Source organism: Pelodiscus sinensis, chromosome 4, assembly GCF_049634645.1.
Source record: "Pelodiscus sinensis isolate JC-2024 chromosome 4, ASM4963464v1, whole genome shotgun sequence".
Classification (NCBI taxonomy): domain Eukaryota; kingdom Metazoa; phylum Chordata; order Testudines; family Trionychidae; genus Pelodiscus; species Pelodiscus sinensis.
Window position 1 is genome coordinate 100,484,159 of NC_134714.1, and position 15,487 is coordinate 100,499,645.

Genomic DNA, 15,487 nt, shown 5'->3' on the forward strand with positions numbered 1-15,487 from the left:
CATCTTCAGGACCAATAATAAAACATATCACTTCCTGTCAGTGTTTCTGCTCTCACTAGTACTTGTATGTCCTTTATCACCAGAGTATCTGAGCACCTCACAATCATTAATAGACTTTATTTTTATAACACATCAGAAAAGAAGAGTTTTAACCCCCTATATTCTAGTGTAACAATCTTTATCCAAATGGGATTTTGAAATTCACAACAGCTACCCCAAAAAGGAAGATTTCTTTTTTTCTGGACATAGGTGCCATTATGTATTTATTTTTCCAGTTACACGCAAATTAGTATAAAACAGTAAGTAACACTTTGCCAACCAGGCAGCCAAGGTTGTTACAGCTTGTAGGCAGTAAACTATATTAGCTTTTGCCATTGAACAAACTTTTTTTTATTTCCAAACATTGCTTTAAACCAAACTAGTTTTTATATGACTGATTGTCTGAAAAGCACCAGGTTTAGATTCTGGGAAATAGAAGAACTTAGCATCTAAGAGAAAAAGTAAGACATTCTATTTCCAAGAGAAACATTATGACTGTGTCTACACTGGCATGAATTTCCGGAAATGCTTAAAACGGAATACTATTCCGTTATCAGTTTTTCCGGAAAAGGAGCGTCTACATTGGCAGGCTGCTTTTCCGGAAAAGCCCTTTTTACGGAAAAGCGTCTGTTTCCAATGTAGACGCGCTTTTCCAGAAAAGAGCCCCGATCGCCATATTCGCGATCGGGACTTTTTTCCGGAAAAGACTACTGGGCTGTCTACACTGGCCCTTTTCCGGAACAGTGTTCTGGAATAAGGACTTATGCCCGAGCGGGAGCAGAATAGTTTTTCCGGAATAGCGGCTGATTTTGTACAGTAGAGCATCATTGATTTTCCATAGTGATAGAAATGTAGCCGTGTTAGTCTGGGATAGTTGAAGCAAAATGCAGGACAATGTAGCACTTTAAAGACTAACAAGATGGTTTATTAGATGATGAGCTTTCGTGGGCCAGACCCACTTCCTCAGATCAAAAAAAAAAAAAAAAAATTTGATCTGAGGAAGTGGGTCTGGCCCACGAAAGCTCATCATCTAATAAACCATCTTGTTAGTCTTTAAAGTGCTACATTGTCCTGCATTTTGCTTCATTGATTTTCCAGAAATTCAAGGGACAGTGTAGACAGCTCGCAGCTTATTCCGGAAAAGCGGCTGATTTTCCGGAATAAGTGGCCCAGTGTAGACACAGCCTATCAGTGTTGTAAGGCATTGAAGATTACGGATCGACTTTTTCAAACTTAAATAACAAATAGTCTGGTAGCACTTTAAAAACTAACAAAACATGTAGATGGTATCATGAGCTTTCATGGGCACAGCTCACTTCTTCAGATGACGAGAGTGTTGGATGTCCAGGACCAAAATAAATAGGGGGAGAAGGGAGGAGGGGGAGAAGAAAGAAAAAATGGGAGAGGGGGAAACAAGAAGAGGCAGCCGAGGGCTGTGCTTAAAGGGACCCGACCCCCACTCCGGACAGACAGTTCTCAGGGGTTCCCAGCTCGCTTGTCTAACTCAATGAGGGACAGCAAAGCAGTCCTGGCTTGGAATGCCCTGAATGCCCACACTCCGCACATCACAGTACTCGGCCATCAGCCCGGCTGCACTTGCCACAGGCTGCCATCCGGGGGGTGGTATCTAGGTCGGACCCCGTGCCACGCGGCTACACGTGGCACGGACTAGCTAGTTCGGATTAGGCTTCCTAATCCGAACTAGCTGTACACCTCATTCCACGAGGCGTACAGCTAGTTCGGATAGGAAGCCTAATTCGAACTAGCTAGTCCGTGCCACGTGTAGCCGTGCGGCACGGGGTCCGAACTAGCCGGCATTTAAAAATGGCGCCGGCTGGATTTATGCAAATGAAGCCCGGGAAATTCAAATCCCGGGCTTCATTTGCAACTCCGTATGACTACATTACCCCCCCTAGTTCGAACTAGGGGGGTAGTGTAGACATATCCTTAGATAAATTCATGGAGGCTGGGTCCATGGAGTGGTGTTAGCCAGGGGATAGAAATGGTGTCTCTGGCCTCTGTTTTGGAAGGCTGGAGATGGATGGCATGAGACAAATAGCTTGGTCATTGTCTTCGGTCCATCCCCTCCGGGGTAGCTGGTTTTGGCCGCTGTCGGCAGACAGGCTACTGGGCTAGATGGACCTTTGGTCTGACCCAGTACGGCCGTTCTAAGCTCACGGCTCAGGGTCGGGGGTCTCAGTGGACCACCTTGATTTTCATGCAAACCTGCTCCTGGGTGGCCAGACTGGCAGCTATCCTGCCCTAGACAGCCACTTTCCTGTGCCTAGTGCAGAGGTCGTGGATGAGGTCCACGATCTCCGCACTAGACCAGGCGAGTGCACGCCTTTTGCAGCCCCGGGCAGGCTCCAGGGAGCCGCCAGCCTGTTCCTGGGAAGAGGTGGAGGGCTGGGTGGCAGCAGGTGGCCGGCTCATGCCGTGCCAGGTGCAGGGTCTGCTGGCTAGGTGCTGGCAGGCTTGCACCTGGCACAAGCACCGTAGCCAGACCGTGCCCCTTTAAGGGCTCCCGGACCGGGAGGGGGGCTGAAGAGTTTCCCTGGTGGTGCCCAGAGCGGCCACCAGGGAAGGCTGGGGAGGACTAGCCTCCCACTAGTTCGAATTAAGTGGCTACACAGCCCTTAATTCGAACTACTTAATTCGAACTAGGCGTTAGTCCTCGTAGAATGAGGTTTACCTAGTTCGAATTAAGTTCAAACTAGCGGTTTGTATGTGTAGCGCCTATGAAAGTTAATTTGAACTAACGCCTGTTAGTTCGAATTTACTTTGTAGTGTAGACATACCCTGAAAGTGTTGGATCTCCCCAACCCTGCCCAGGCCAGGAGCAAAGGGGCCCAGTCACACGGTATAATGAGAGTCTACATAGATAAAACATGTAGACCATTTGTTGTTTTTTTCTGTAAGGGTATGTCTACACTACAGCATTAATTTTTGTTAACTTAATTTGAAATAGTTAATTCGAATTAAGCTAATTCGAAATAATACATCTGTACACAAAAACTATTTCGAAATAGCGTTTTGCTATTTCGAAATAGCGTGTCCACACTGAGTGGACCCTGAACAGAAGTTAAGGCTGGCCGGAACCAGTGCCAGCAGGGCATCAGATTTGGACTTAGTGTGTGGGGCTGCTGCCTGAGGCTAACTGAGCTCAGTGCTTAAAGGGACCCTACCTCCACCCTGGACAGACAGTTCTCAGGGTTCCCTGCTTGCTTGTCTACTGCCATGAGGGACAGCAAAGCAGTCCTGTCTTGGAGTGCCCTGAGTGCCTGCACTCGGGACACCACAGCACTTGGCCACATAGAGCCAGAGCTGCCCCGGGCACACTGGTGTGTCTCATGAGGTCGTTGCCATCAGCACGGCTGCACCTGCTGTAGGCTGCCATCCGGGGAGTCCCTCAGGGGACTGTCAGGATCCAGGAGGCCCTGCGGGAGAGTGTCCACTCTGAGGAACCCTCAGATCCTCCCCAGTCCTCCCCACTAGGGGCTCGTGCCCCATTCCTCTCTCACGTCTTTCTACTTACCCCTCCTTAGCCCCCCTTCCTGATATCAAATAAAATACACTTTTTTTCGAAAATAGAAACTGTGTTTATTGAACAAAACTGGGGAGGGGGTGAAACTCTGGGGAGACTGGGGAAAGGAGGCGGGAGACGGGAGGAGAGAGTGTGGGAGGGGGAGGGGGAAAACTCGGAGGAGGGAACTGGAAGGGGGAAGCAAGGGGAGGAAGGGGGGGAAGCTCAGCGCTCAGGGGTGGGGGTCTTATCAAGCCACATGTCTCCCAGTGTGGTGGGTGCAGGGGCCTCGGCGTCAACAGGGGGATGGGGAGGAGGTTGAGAAGGGAGAAGCAGGAGAGGGAGAAGAAGTGGGGAGAGGAACGGTAGCTGGGGGGGCAGCAGGTGCTGGAGCGGCATGAGGCAGCGCACTCTGCACCAGGGTCTGGCACGACCCTGGGCAAGCAGCTCCCTCTGGAACTCCCATTCTTCCTATGCCCACAACTCCATGATGCAGGTCAGGGCTCGCAGGGCCCCCAGCTGCTGCTCTCGGTACCCCTGCCGTGTTGCAGTCATCCTGTGGAACCTGTGTGGGAGCATGTCCCAGGCAGGGTGGTGCGCCCTGCACGTGCAACTGGTGTGGCTGTGTAGAAAGAAGAGAAGTGGTCAGTTCTCCCTGGGGACACAGTGGATGAAGCCCAGCCCTCCGCTGCGAGGTGAGGATGACTGTGCCCTGCACCGATGCCATGGTCGGAATGTCCGGCTATCCCTGAGAGTAGGAGCTGCCCCAAAACTGCACCCAGGCCTCTGTGCTGTGTATAGTGTGGGTGAGGAGGGGGGGGAGATGTTAGAGGAGGCTTGTGAAGGGAAGGCATCCTGCTGTGTCCCGCCACGGGGTCAGGAGCATGTCAGGTCTCTTCACACACACGTGTGGCAACAAGGCCACAGCCCCTGTGTGGCACGTAGCTGGAGCCATCTGCCCAGGGGTGGCACAGCACGTGCTCACACATGCACAGGTTGCTGCGTGATCCATGGTAAGCAAGACCCACGCGTGCAGTCCCTGGTCTCCCTCCCCACACCCACCCCTGGGAAAGGGACAGTGATGGCACTTATATGGTGTGGCCTCCCTGGATGACCCTGGTAACTCTGCTGCTGGGACAGCTCAGGGGTCCGGCCAGTGTGGTACCCTCCGTAGCAGCTCCTCCTCTGCACCCTGGTCAGGGCCCTCTGGTCTTGGCTCACTGCCCCCCAGGGTGGCCCTTACCGTCCCGCCCCCCCAGGATGCGGTCCAGTGCCTCAAAGTAGGGGCAAGTGTCTGCCCCTGCTGAGGAGCTGCCCCAAGTGGCCCTGGCGTACTCCTGACACATCTCTTTAATTTTCAGGTGCACCTGCTCCTGGGTGCGCCTGTGGCCTTTTTGGTCCATGGTGGCAGCTATGCGGCCACAGACAGCCGCATTCCTCCGTCTAGTGCAGAGATCATGGACATTGGGGGGCTGCCCCCAAACCTCAATGAGGTCCATGATCTCACTAGTTCAGGAGGGAGCGTGGGGTCTGCAACCCCTGGCTGTCTCCTGGGTACTGGGGGACTGGGCAGGGGATGGCTGGTTGGCACTGGCTGCCCGGCTCATGCTGGGTTCACTGGGTCAGGGGCACAGACTGCTGGCAGGCCTGGATCTGGCACGTGCAGTCTGGCCAGAGGCTACCCCTTTAAGGGCTCCGTGGTTGGGGGAGAGGAGAGGAGTTTTCCTGGTTTAGCCCAGAGTGGCCACCAGGGGAAACTGGGAAGAGCTGGAGGCCAGCTAATTCGAAATAAGTGTCTACACAGCACTTATTTTGAATTAGCTATTTTGAATTTGGCGTTACCCCTCGTAGAATGAAGTTTACCAAATTCGAATTAAGTGCTCTGCTATTTCTAATTAAATTCGAAATAGCGGTTTGCATGTATAGACGCTATTAAAGTTAATTTGAAATAACGGCTGTTATTTCAAATTAACTCTGCAGTGTAGACATACCCTAACAGACTAACTTGGCTACACCCTGAAGCTACATAGATAAAGAACCATTGTCACCTTCATTGTTTGGTAGATTGATAATGACCCAGCCATCTAGTATCTTTATTCAATCCATGAGTGTGAGAATCGAACTTGTCAATGAGTTGTAGTTCCAGTCCTTCCCTGTGTATTTGGATTGTGGAATTGGTTTATAACAAAACAGCTACTTGAAGATCTGTTAATCAATGTCCAGGCAGATTGAAGTGTTCCCCAACAGGTTTTTGTCTGCTCCCTTTACAGATATCTGATTTGTGTCCATCAATTCTTTCCCATAGGGACTGTCCAGTTTGTCCAATATATGTAGCAGTGGAGCATTGCTGGCATTTAATGTCATAGATTAAATTACTGAATGTAATTAGCAGTTAAATTAGCCTCTGATTTGGTAGCTTATGTGGTTGGTTCCAGTAATGAATTCACTTGTATAGATATGTGGGCAGAGTTCGCACCACGGGTTGGCACCTGATTAGAGTTGGCACCTGATTGCAGGGCTGGGTTCCTGAATGTTTATGATGTGGTTGTGTAGCATGATTACCGGAAAGAATTCGTTTCAGATTGGGCGGTTTTCTGTAAGCGAGAATAGGCTTTTCCCCCAAGGCCTCTGAGAATGAGGGATCATTTTCCAAGAGAGATTGCAGAGTGTGCATAATCTGTTGGGGTATGTCTACACTACAGCACTAATTCGAGCTAGCTTAATTCGAATTAGTTAATTCAAACTAAGCTAATTCGAACTAGTGCATCTAGACCTAAAAACTAATTCAAATTAGCGTTTTGCTAATTCGAACTAGCATGTCCATTGAGTGGACCCTGAACCAAAGTTAAGACAGGCTGGAAGCAGTGCCGACAGGGCATCAGGTTAGGACTTAGAGTGTGGAACTGCTGCCTCAGGCTAGCTGAGGGCTGTGCTTAAAGGGACCCGACCCCCACCCCGGACAGACTGTTCTCAGGGTACCCCGCTTGCTTGTCTACCTCGATGAGGGACAGCAAAGCAGTCCTAACTTGGAGTGCCCTGAGTGCCCTCACTCGGCACATCACAGCACTCGGCCATCAGCCTGGCTGCACTTGCTGCAGGCTGCCATCCAGGGGGCTGTCAGGATCCAGGAGGCCCTGCAGGAGAGCTTCCACCCTGAGGAGCCCGCAGAGCCACCCCAGTCCTCCCCATCGGGGACTTGTGCCCCATTCCTCCCTCTCTTCCTTCCATTTACCCCTCCCTAGCCACCCTTCCTGATGTAAAAAATAAAGGACACGTGTTCAAAAATAGAAACTCTCTTTATTTAACAAAACTGAGAAGGGAGGGATTAACCTCTGGGGAAACTGGGAAAAGGAGGTGGGAGAGGGGAAGAGAGAGGGTGGGGGAGGGGAGGAGGGAGCTGGAAGGGGGAAGCCAGGGGAAGAAGGAGGAGGGGAAGTATCAAACTATGATATGCCATATCTTCAGTACAGTATACAGACGTGGTCTCATCACCTCAAAAAAGATGTTTTGGTCTTGGAAAGGGTTCAGAAAAGTGCAACTAAAATGATTAGGGGTTTGGAACAGGTCCCATATGAAGAGAGGCTAAAGAGACTGGGATTTTTCAGCTTAGAAAAGAGGAGACTGAGGGGGATATGATAGAGGTCTATAAAATCATGAGTGGTGTGGAGAGGGGGCATAAAGAAAAGTTCTTCATTAGTTCCCATATTATACGGACTAGAGGACACCAAATGAAATGAATGGGTAGCACGCTTCAAACTAATAAAAGAAAGTTCTTCTTCACAAAGCAAATAGTCAACCTGTGGACCTCCTTGCCGCAGGATGCTGTGAAGGCTAGAACTAGAGCAGAGTTTAAAGAGAAGTTAGATAAATTCATGGAGGTTGGGTCCATGGAGTGCTATTAGCCAGGTGGTAGGAACGGTGTCCCTGGCCTCTGTTTGTGGAAGGCTGGAAATGGATGGCATGAGACGAATAGCTTGGTCATTGTCTTCGATCCATCTCCTCCGGGGTAGCTGGTGTTGGCTGCTGTCAGCAGACAAGCTACTGGGCTAGATGGACCTTTGGTCTGACTCAGTACCACCGTTCTTATGTTCTAAGCTCAGGGCTCAGGGTCGGGGGTCTCACTGGACCAACTTGATTTTCATGCAAACCTGCTCCTGGGTTCGCATGTGGCCTTTGGTGGCCAGGCATCCTGCCCTAGACGGCCACTTTCCTGTGTCTAGTGCAGAGGTTGTGGACGTTGGAGGCCTCCCTTCAAACCTGGATGAGGTCCACGATCTCCGTACTAGACCAGTCGGACACCCGCCTCTTGCGGCCCTGGGCAGGCTCCTGGGAGCCACCAACCTGGTCCCGGGAAGAGGCGGAGGACTGGGTGGCAGCAGGTGGCTGGCTCCTGCTGTGCCAGGTGCAGGGTCTGCTGGCTAGGTGCTGGCAGGCTTGCACCTGGCACAAGCACCGTAGCCAGACCGTGCTCCTTTAAGGGCTCCGGGGCCAGGATGGGGGTAGAAGAGTTTCCCTGGTTTGGCCCAGAGTGGCCGCCAAGGCAAGCTGGGGAGGGCTAGCCTCCCACTAGTTCAAATTAAGTGGCTACACAGCCCTTAATTCAAACTACTTAATTCGAACTAGGCATTAGTCCTCGTAGAATGAGGTTTACCTAGTTCAAATTAAGCGCTCCGCTAGTTCGAATTAAGTTCGAACTAGCGGTTTTTATGTGTAGCGCCTATTAAAGTTAGTTCGAATGAACTTTGTAGTGTAGACATACCCTTGGAGTGTTTGAGTTGTGGACTGTAGGTAATGACAAGTGGGATTCTGTTATTTTCTCTTTTGGGTCTGTCTTGAAGTAGTTCATGTCTGGGTACTTTTTTGGCTCTGTCAATCTGTTTTTTCACTTCTCCAGGTGGGTATTTCAGTTTTAGGAATGCTCTATAAAGATCCTATAGGTGTTTGTCTCTGTCTGTGAGAGCGGAGCAAATCCAGTTGTATCTTAGGGCTTGGCTGTATACAGTAGATTGAGAAATGTGTCTGGGATGGAAGCTAGAGGCATGAAGGTAAGTTTAGCAGTCGGTAGGTTTCCCGATACAGAGCGGTGGAAATGTGTCCATCATTTAATAGTATTGTAATGTTAAGGAAGTAGATTTCTCGTGTGGACTGATCCCGGCTGAGATTGATGGTGGGAGTAGAAGTTGTTGAAATTCCTGTGAAAGTCAAGGGTTTCTTTCCTGTGGGTCCATATGATGAAGATGTCATCAATGTAATGTAAGTAGAGTAAGGATTTTAGGGGACGAGAGCTGAGAAAACATTGTTTAAGGTTAGCCATATCTTTATGGAATATTGTGGTGCCATGCGGGTGTCCATGGTTGTGCCGCTGACTTGAAGATACAAATTGTCTCCAAATTGGGAATAGTTGTGAGTGAGGACAAAGTCTCAGAGCTCTGTAACCAAGTATGCAGTGCTGTCATCGGGGATGGTGTCCCTGATGGCCTGTAATCTGTCTTCATGTGGAATGTTGGTGTAAAGGGCTTCTAAGTCCATGATGGCCAGGATGGTATGGTAGATTACTGATGTTTTGTAGTTTCCTCAGGAAGTTAGTGGTGTCTTGAAGGTAGCTAGGAGTGCTGGTAGCATAGGGTCTGAGGAGAGAGTCAATATAGCCAGATAATCCTGTGGTAAGTGTGCCTATGCTTGAGATGATGGATCGTCTGGGATTTCCAGATTTGTGTATCTTGGGTAGCAGATAGAAGACTCCTGAACGAAGATTGGGGGAGTATTAGTTCATCATGCCAGGCTTCTCATGCACCCGCTGCAGTTGTGGTTAGCACGTTCTCACAATCCATCCCCCTACCCTTGGGACCGGGTGGTGATGGTCCCCCCAACATCCCCCACTCCCAGGACTGGGGGACCCAGGAGGAGGTGGTCTGTGCTGGAGTTCCATTCTCCAGGCCTTTGTCGGCCCTTTGTTTGGTAACAGATGTATCCGACACTGTCTGGGGAGCCCATGTTGGTGACATACAGACACAAGGTATGTGGACACTGGAGAAACTCTCCCTGCATATCAGTGTCAGGAATTACAGGCTGTCTGCCTCACATGTTAGGCCTTTATCCCACGGCACAGGGCAGGACGATTTTCATCCTGTCTGACAACACAGTGGTGATTTCCTATACTAACAGGCAGAATGGGTTTGTTCTCCTCCCCTGTGCCAGGAAGCCCTCCATCTCTGGCAGGTGTTCACCTGATTGCCTTCTATTTTCTACGGACTCAGCCCATTCTGGTAGACCAGATAAGCAGGTCCTTTACCAGTCATGAGTTGTGTCTCAGAGGTGATGTGGCCCTCCAAATCTTCTGCAGGTGGGAGAGTCCCCTCCTGGACCTGTTTGTGACCTGCCAGAACAAGAAGTGCCTCAGGGTACGTCTACACTACAGCGCTAGTTCGAACTAACGCATCTAGAACTAAAAACTAGTTCGAACTAGCGTTTTGCTAGTTCGAACTAGCAAGTCCACATTGAGTAGACTCTGAACAGGGCTTAAGGATGGCCGGAAGCAGTGCCGGCAGGGCATAAAAGGAGGACTTAGAGCATGGAGATGCTGTCTCAGGCTAGCCGAGGGCTGCGCTTAAAGGGTCCCGACCCCCACCCCGGACACACAGTTCTAAGGGGTGCCCCGCTTGCAAAGAAGTTCTGGCTTGGAGTGCCCTGAGTGCCCACACTGGGCACATCACACCACTCGGCCATCAGCCCGGCTGCACTTGCCGCAGGCTGCCATCTGGGGAGAGGGAGTAATTGGGGGGCTGCAGGAGAGCTTCCACCCCCAGAAGCCCGCAGAGCCAGCCCAGTCCTCCCCATCGGGGGCTCATACCCCATTCCTCCCTCACCTCCTTCCACTTACCCTTCCCTAGCCCCCCTTCTTATTGATGTACAAAATAAAGATAACGTTTCTTCCAACATTGACTCTGTCTTTATTGAACAAAACTGGGGGAGACTGGGAAAAGGAGGTGGGAGAGGGGAAGAGAAAGGCTGGGAGAGGGGACGGCAACTAACATGATCAGGGGTTGGGAACAGGTCCCAGATGAAGAAAGGCTACAGAGACTGGGACTGTTCAGCTTAGAAAAGAGGAGATGGAGGGGGGACAGGATAGAGGTCTCTAAAAGCAGGGGTAGGGTGGAGAGGGTGCATTCAGAAGAGTTCTTCCTGAGTTCCCATAAAGAAGGACTAGAGGACACCAAAGGAAAGGAATGGGTAGCAGGCTTGAAACTAGTAAGAGAAAGTTGTTCTTCTTCCCAAAGCAAATAGTTAACCTGTGGAACTCCTTGCTGCAGGAGGCTGTGAAGGCTACAACTGGAACAGAGTTTAAAGGGAAGTGAGATCAAGTCATCGAGGTTGGGTCCATGGAGTCCTATTAGCCAGAGGGTAGGAGTGGTGTCCCTGCCCAAAGTTTGTGGAAGGCTGGAGAGGGATGGCACGAGACAAATGGCTTGGTCACTGTCTTCGGTCCATCCCCTCCAGGGTCCCTAGGGTTGGCCGCTGTTGGCAGACAGGCTACTGGGCTAGATGGACCTTTGGTCTGACCCAGGACGGCCATTGTAAGCTCAGGGCTCAGTGTCGGGGGTCTCAGTGGACCCCCTTGATTTTCATGCACACCTGCTCCTGGGTGGCCAGGCTGGCAGCTCTCCTGCCCTAGACGGCCACTTTCCTGTGCCTAGTGCGGAGATCGTGGACGAGGTCCACGATGTCCGCACTAGCCCAGGAAGGTGCCCGCCTCTTGCGGTCCAGGGCAAGCTCCCGGGAGCCGCCAGCCTGGTCCCGGAAAGAGGGGGTGGGCTGGGGGGCATCGGGTGGGTGGCTCTGTGCCGTGCCAGGTGCAGGGTCTGCTAGCTGGGTGCTGGCAGGCTTGCACCTGGCACGGGCACCGTAGCCAGCCCGTGCCCCTTTAAGGGGTCCGGGGCCGGGAGGGGGGCATAGAGTTTCCCTGGTGTTGGCCAGAGTGGCCACCAGGGAAACCTGGGGAGGGCTAGCCTCCCACTAGTTCGAACTAAAGGGCTACACAGCCCTTAGTTCGAACTAGTAAGTTCGAACTAGGCGTTAGTCCTCGTAAAATGAGGTTTACCTAGTTCGAACTAAGCGCTCCGCTAGTTCGATTCAAATTCAAACTAGCGGAGCGCTAGTGTAGCGGCTATTAAAGTTAGTTCGAACTAACGTCCGTTAGTTCGAACTAACTTTGTAGTGTAGACATACCCTCAGATCCTGCTCCTTATGGGGCTGGGCCGCAGGTCTCTGGGAGATGCCTTCCTCACCCCCTGGCCTGAGAGTCTGCTTTATGCACTCCCCCTGTTCCCACTGATACAAGGTGCTCGGGAGTTCAGGGCTTCCCACATTTTAATAGCGCCAGCGTGGCCCTGACAGCACTGTCACACATCCCTGCTGAGCCTCTCCTGTGAAAGGCCGATTGTTCTCCCTCTATATCCAGATGTCATAACTCAGGACTTTGGCAGGCTTCGTCACTCCAACCTGTGGTCTCTACACCTAGTGGCCTGGAAGCTCCATGGCTGACAGTGGTGGAGCTGCAGTGTTCAGAGTGGGTGCAGGAGCTCCTGCTAGGGAATAAGAAGCCTTCCACTAGGGCCACCTACCTGGCTAAATGGAAGCATTTCTCTATCTGGGCTACCCAGAAGGGAGGTTCTTCTATGGGTACCCAGGTCCTGGACTATCTCCTAGATCTCAAGGTCCACGTGCTATCCTCCTCATCCATTAGAGTCCACTTGGCAGCTATTTCCACTTTTCACCTAGGCTTCTGAAGCAAGATGCATTTTTCAGACCCCCTGCTGGACAAACTTTATCCTCATGTCTGACAATCTGTTCCTCAGTGGGATCTTAACCTGGTCTTGACCAGACTCACAGGCCCCCCTTCGAGCCTCTGGCAATGTGTTTGCTGCTACATCTCTCCTGGAAGTTGTAGTTCTTGGTGGCTATCCCATTGGCCAGACGTGTCAGAGGTAAGGGCCCTTACTCAGATCCCTCCTTACACAGTTACTTCAAGTATAAGGTCAGGTTGCACCCTCACCCTGCCCTCCTACCTAAGGTGGTGTCTCGGTGTTATGTCTCTCAGGACATTTTTCTCCCAGTTTTTTACCCCAAGTCCCATGCTTCTGATAAAGAACAGGCTTTACACACTCTAGATGTTAGCTTTTTAGATAGGAAGAAGCCCTTTCATAAGTCCCCACAGTTGTCTGTGGCAATTGCAGAGAGGCCATAGGTCACCAAGCCCAACCCCCTGCCCAAAGCAGGACCAACCCCAACTAAATTAAGTTGTCAAGCTGGGATTTAGAAATCTCTAGGGATGAAGATTCCATCACCTCCCTCAGTAATCTATTTCAGTGCTTCGCCACCCTCCTAGGGAAATAGTTTTTCCTAAAATCCAACCTAGACCTCCGCCACTGCAACATGAAATCATTGCTCCTCGTTCTGCCATCCGTCACTACTGAGACCTGAGAACAACCTCTCTCCATCCTCTTTGGAACTGCCCCCCCCCCTTCAGGTAGTTGAAGGCTGCCTTTACTCTTCACTTCTGTAGACTAAATATGCCCAAATCCCTCAACCTCTCCTCGTAAATCATGTGCTGAATTATTTTTGTTGCCCTCTGCTGGTCTCCCTCAAGTGTGTCCACATGCATCCAATTCTGGGATTCTCGTTACAGAAAGTAATACTCCAGATGTGTCCTCACCTGTGTTGAATAATCACATTCCTAGATTTTCTGGCAATGCTCCTTCTAATGCACCCTAATATGTTGTTAGTCTTCTTGGCAAAGGTGCCTTATATTGGTGCCTGTCAGAGAAGAGGAATAAGTTATGATGGTAAAAGGTGCCTTTTTACTGATAAAGTGTCATCCACAGTAAGAGAAATCTACCCCACTACAAGTATTTCAGCTTGCACACAAAACTCAAGGCTCTAACCAAAGTAGTTATAGCGATATATGAACTGCATTCTGAACTATAGAAATATTAGAAGCAATTTGTGGAGGAAGTGACCCTAGAACACGTGGTGTCTCACCTCTCAGCACAGTGCCCCTTCCCCGAGGCCTCAAACACTATCAAAGAAAGAAGGTTGATCTCATTCTCTTCCCACCTATTCTGCATATCCACTCTACTCAGATGTGAATGATTTCAGAGGAAGAAGCAGTAGATCTACAGAGGAATCAAATCTGCAATGCTATTTTGTGAAAAAAACACTCCAATTCCAATATAATTTATATATTTCTGGGTGTAAATCTGACAACACAGCCCCAAAGGAATCAGAAATGGAGCCATTAGAGCATACATTTGTCACCACTCTTGTTACAGTCACTCACTTCATTGTTTGTAACACTGAATTATACTCACCTTAGAACCCATCTGAAGACTATTGATACAGTACTAATCTGCAGGCTAACATCCAACAAAACTAATCATTTTAATGTCTGTAAATAATGTGTGAAAAAAGCAGATTAACAAGGTGTTAGAATTACAATTGAAAGTCAGTATTTAAAGATACATAAAGGTAGTGTAGCGAGCATCTAAGGAAATCAGGAAAACATCTGTGTTATCAGGCCCTGTCCGTAGTCAAGGCATTTGTGTAGCTTCTAAAATGATTTTGATGGTAAATCAGATGATGGCCATAAAAATGGAGTTGTGAGGGAGCAGGTGAGGGTGCAGCAAATATTTCATAATACTTGACCCCTCACAAAAACATTTTCCTTGAATTGCAATGTGGAATTTTTTGGTGTGTTTTTTTCCTGAAAATTGTGTGTCTGCAAAAGATCCACAAATCTGGAATAACGAAAGAGATGGGAAGTGCTCTCTTACCAGAAATCTTCACCAGTGTTCCTCAGCCAACAGTTACCTTAAGCAAACCTATATTTTTAACCTAGAACATCTAAATTCCACAGGTCGGCTAACAAAGCAGAAGAGGTCTTTTCAAAAATACCTTTCAAGGAATGAACTTCAGTCTCCTCAGCTTGGGGTTATAGATAGACATGGGCGGGATAAACAACATAGCCAGGCTATTGGATAACTTCAAACCAAATATCTAGCTCCCTCCTGCAATTGTACAAATAAGTATGTAACTATTTTTGCAAAAACTGATTCAGGATTATTTTCAAATAGGAATCTAAAATTAAATGTTAGCTATTTTAAAATAAATGTTTGTCAATTGTGAAGCACCTAAGGCAACTGAATACAAACACATTAATTAAGCAAATCAAAAGATTTCTTGAATTATTTTTAAGAACAGGAATACAAAACAATGCCCAGAAGGTATAACATTTATACCACCATATTTTGTTATGCATACTGTGGCAAAGTCAGTCCCACTCCTGGGTCCCAGACCTCTGTTCTGCCCACTAGCCTATAGTTTAGGGGCCGCGGTACAAGTCTCACTTGCCTTTTTCAGCGTATAGCCTTCTGTTCCTCGGCAAAACAACGGTGTTGGGGCCCATGCCCCAGGCCAGTCAGGGCTGAGTAAACAGTCCTCCTCTGGCCACTTGGGGGGAAGGGAGCCTCCAAACACTCCCTGTTGGAGCCCCTTACCTCCCCCTGGAGCCTTTAGCAGTGCTGGTGTTGTTCTGCTCAGCTTCTCTGAATCTCCTTATTGGTTGTTTGTTCCTCTCCAAACTCAGTCTCCACTCTCTCTTACCCTCCCCCACAGGGAAGGTTTTTAAAGAGGTCATGTGTCCGCCTGAATTAGCTCACCTGGCCCTTAACTGATTTATAGCAGCCCTGTCTCATTTGCCCTTGATTGGCCAAGGCCATTGCTGTTTATTTTTAAGAGCTGCCTCTCTCCCCTTCTATCAAGCCCTTTAACCTACCCTGTTACAATACGTAGTAATATAGCATGAAAGCTTCAGGGGGTAGCAGAGTTAGTCTGTACACTTAAAAAACAACAAATGGTCTGGTAGCACTT

General features: G+C 49.5%; 1 protein-coding gene and 1 long non-coding RNA gene across 6 annotated transcripts in view; one reads left to right on the forward strand and one right to left on the reverse strand.

The window, feature by feature from the left end:
* The window catches only part of SYT9 (synaptotagmin 9), a 173,650-nt gene that overhangs the window by 123,255 nt on the left and 34,908 nt on the right, over positions 1-15,487 (forward strand). The gene's annotated exons all lie outside the window — the stretch shown is intronic.
* Positions 1,916-15,224, reverse strand: LOC142829189 (uncharacterized). The gene is made up of 4 exons (XR_012903593.1): positions 14,969-15,224; positions 14,513-14,625; positions 13,275-13,375; positions 1,916-4,184 (listed from the first exon to the last, which is right to left on the reverse strand). It is a non-coding gene; the product is annotated as an uncharacterized LOC142829189 (long non-coding RNA).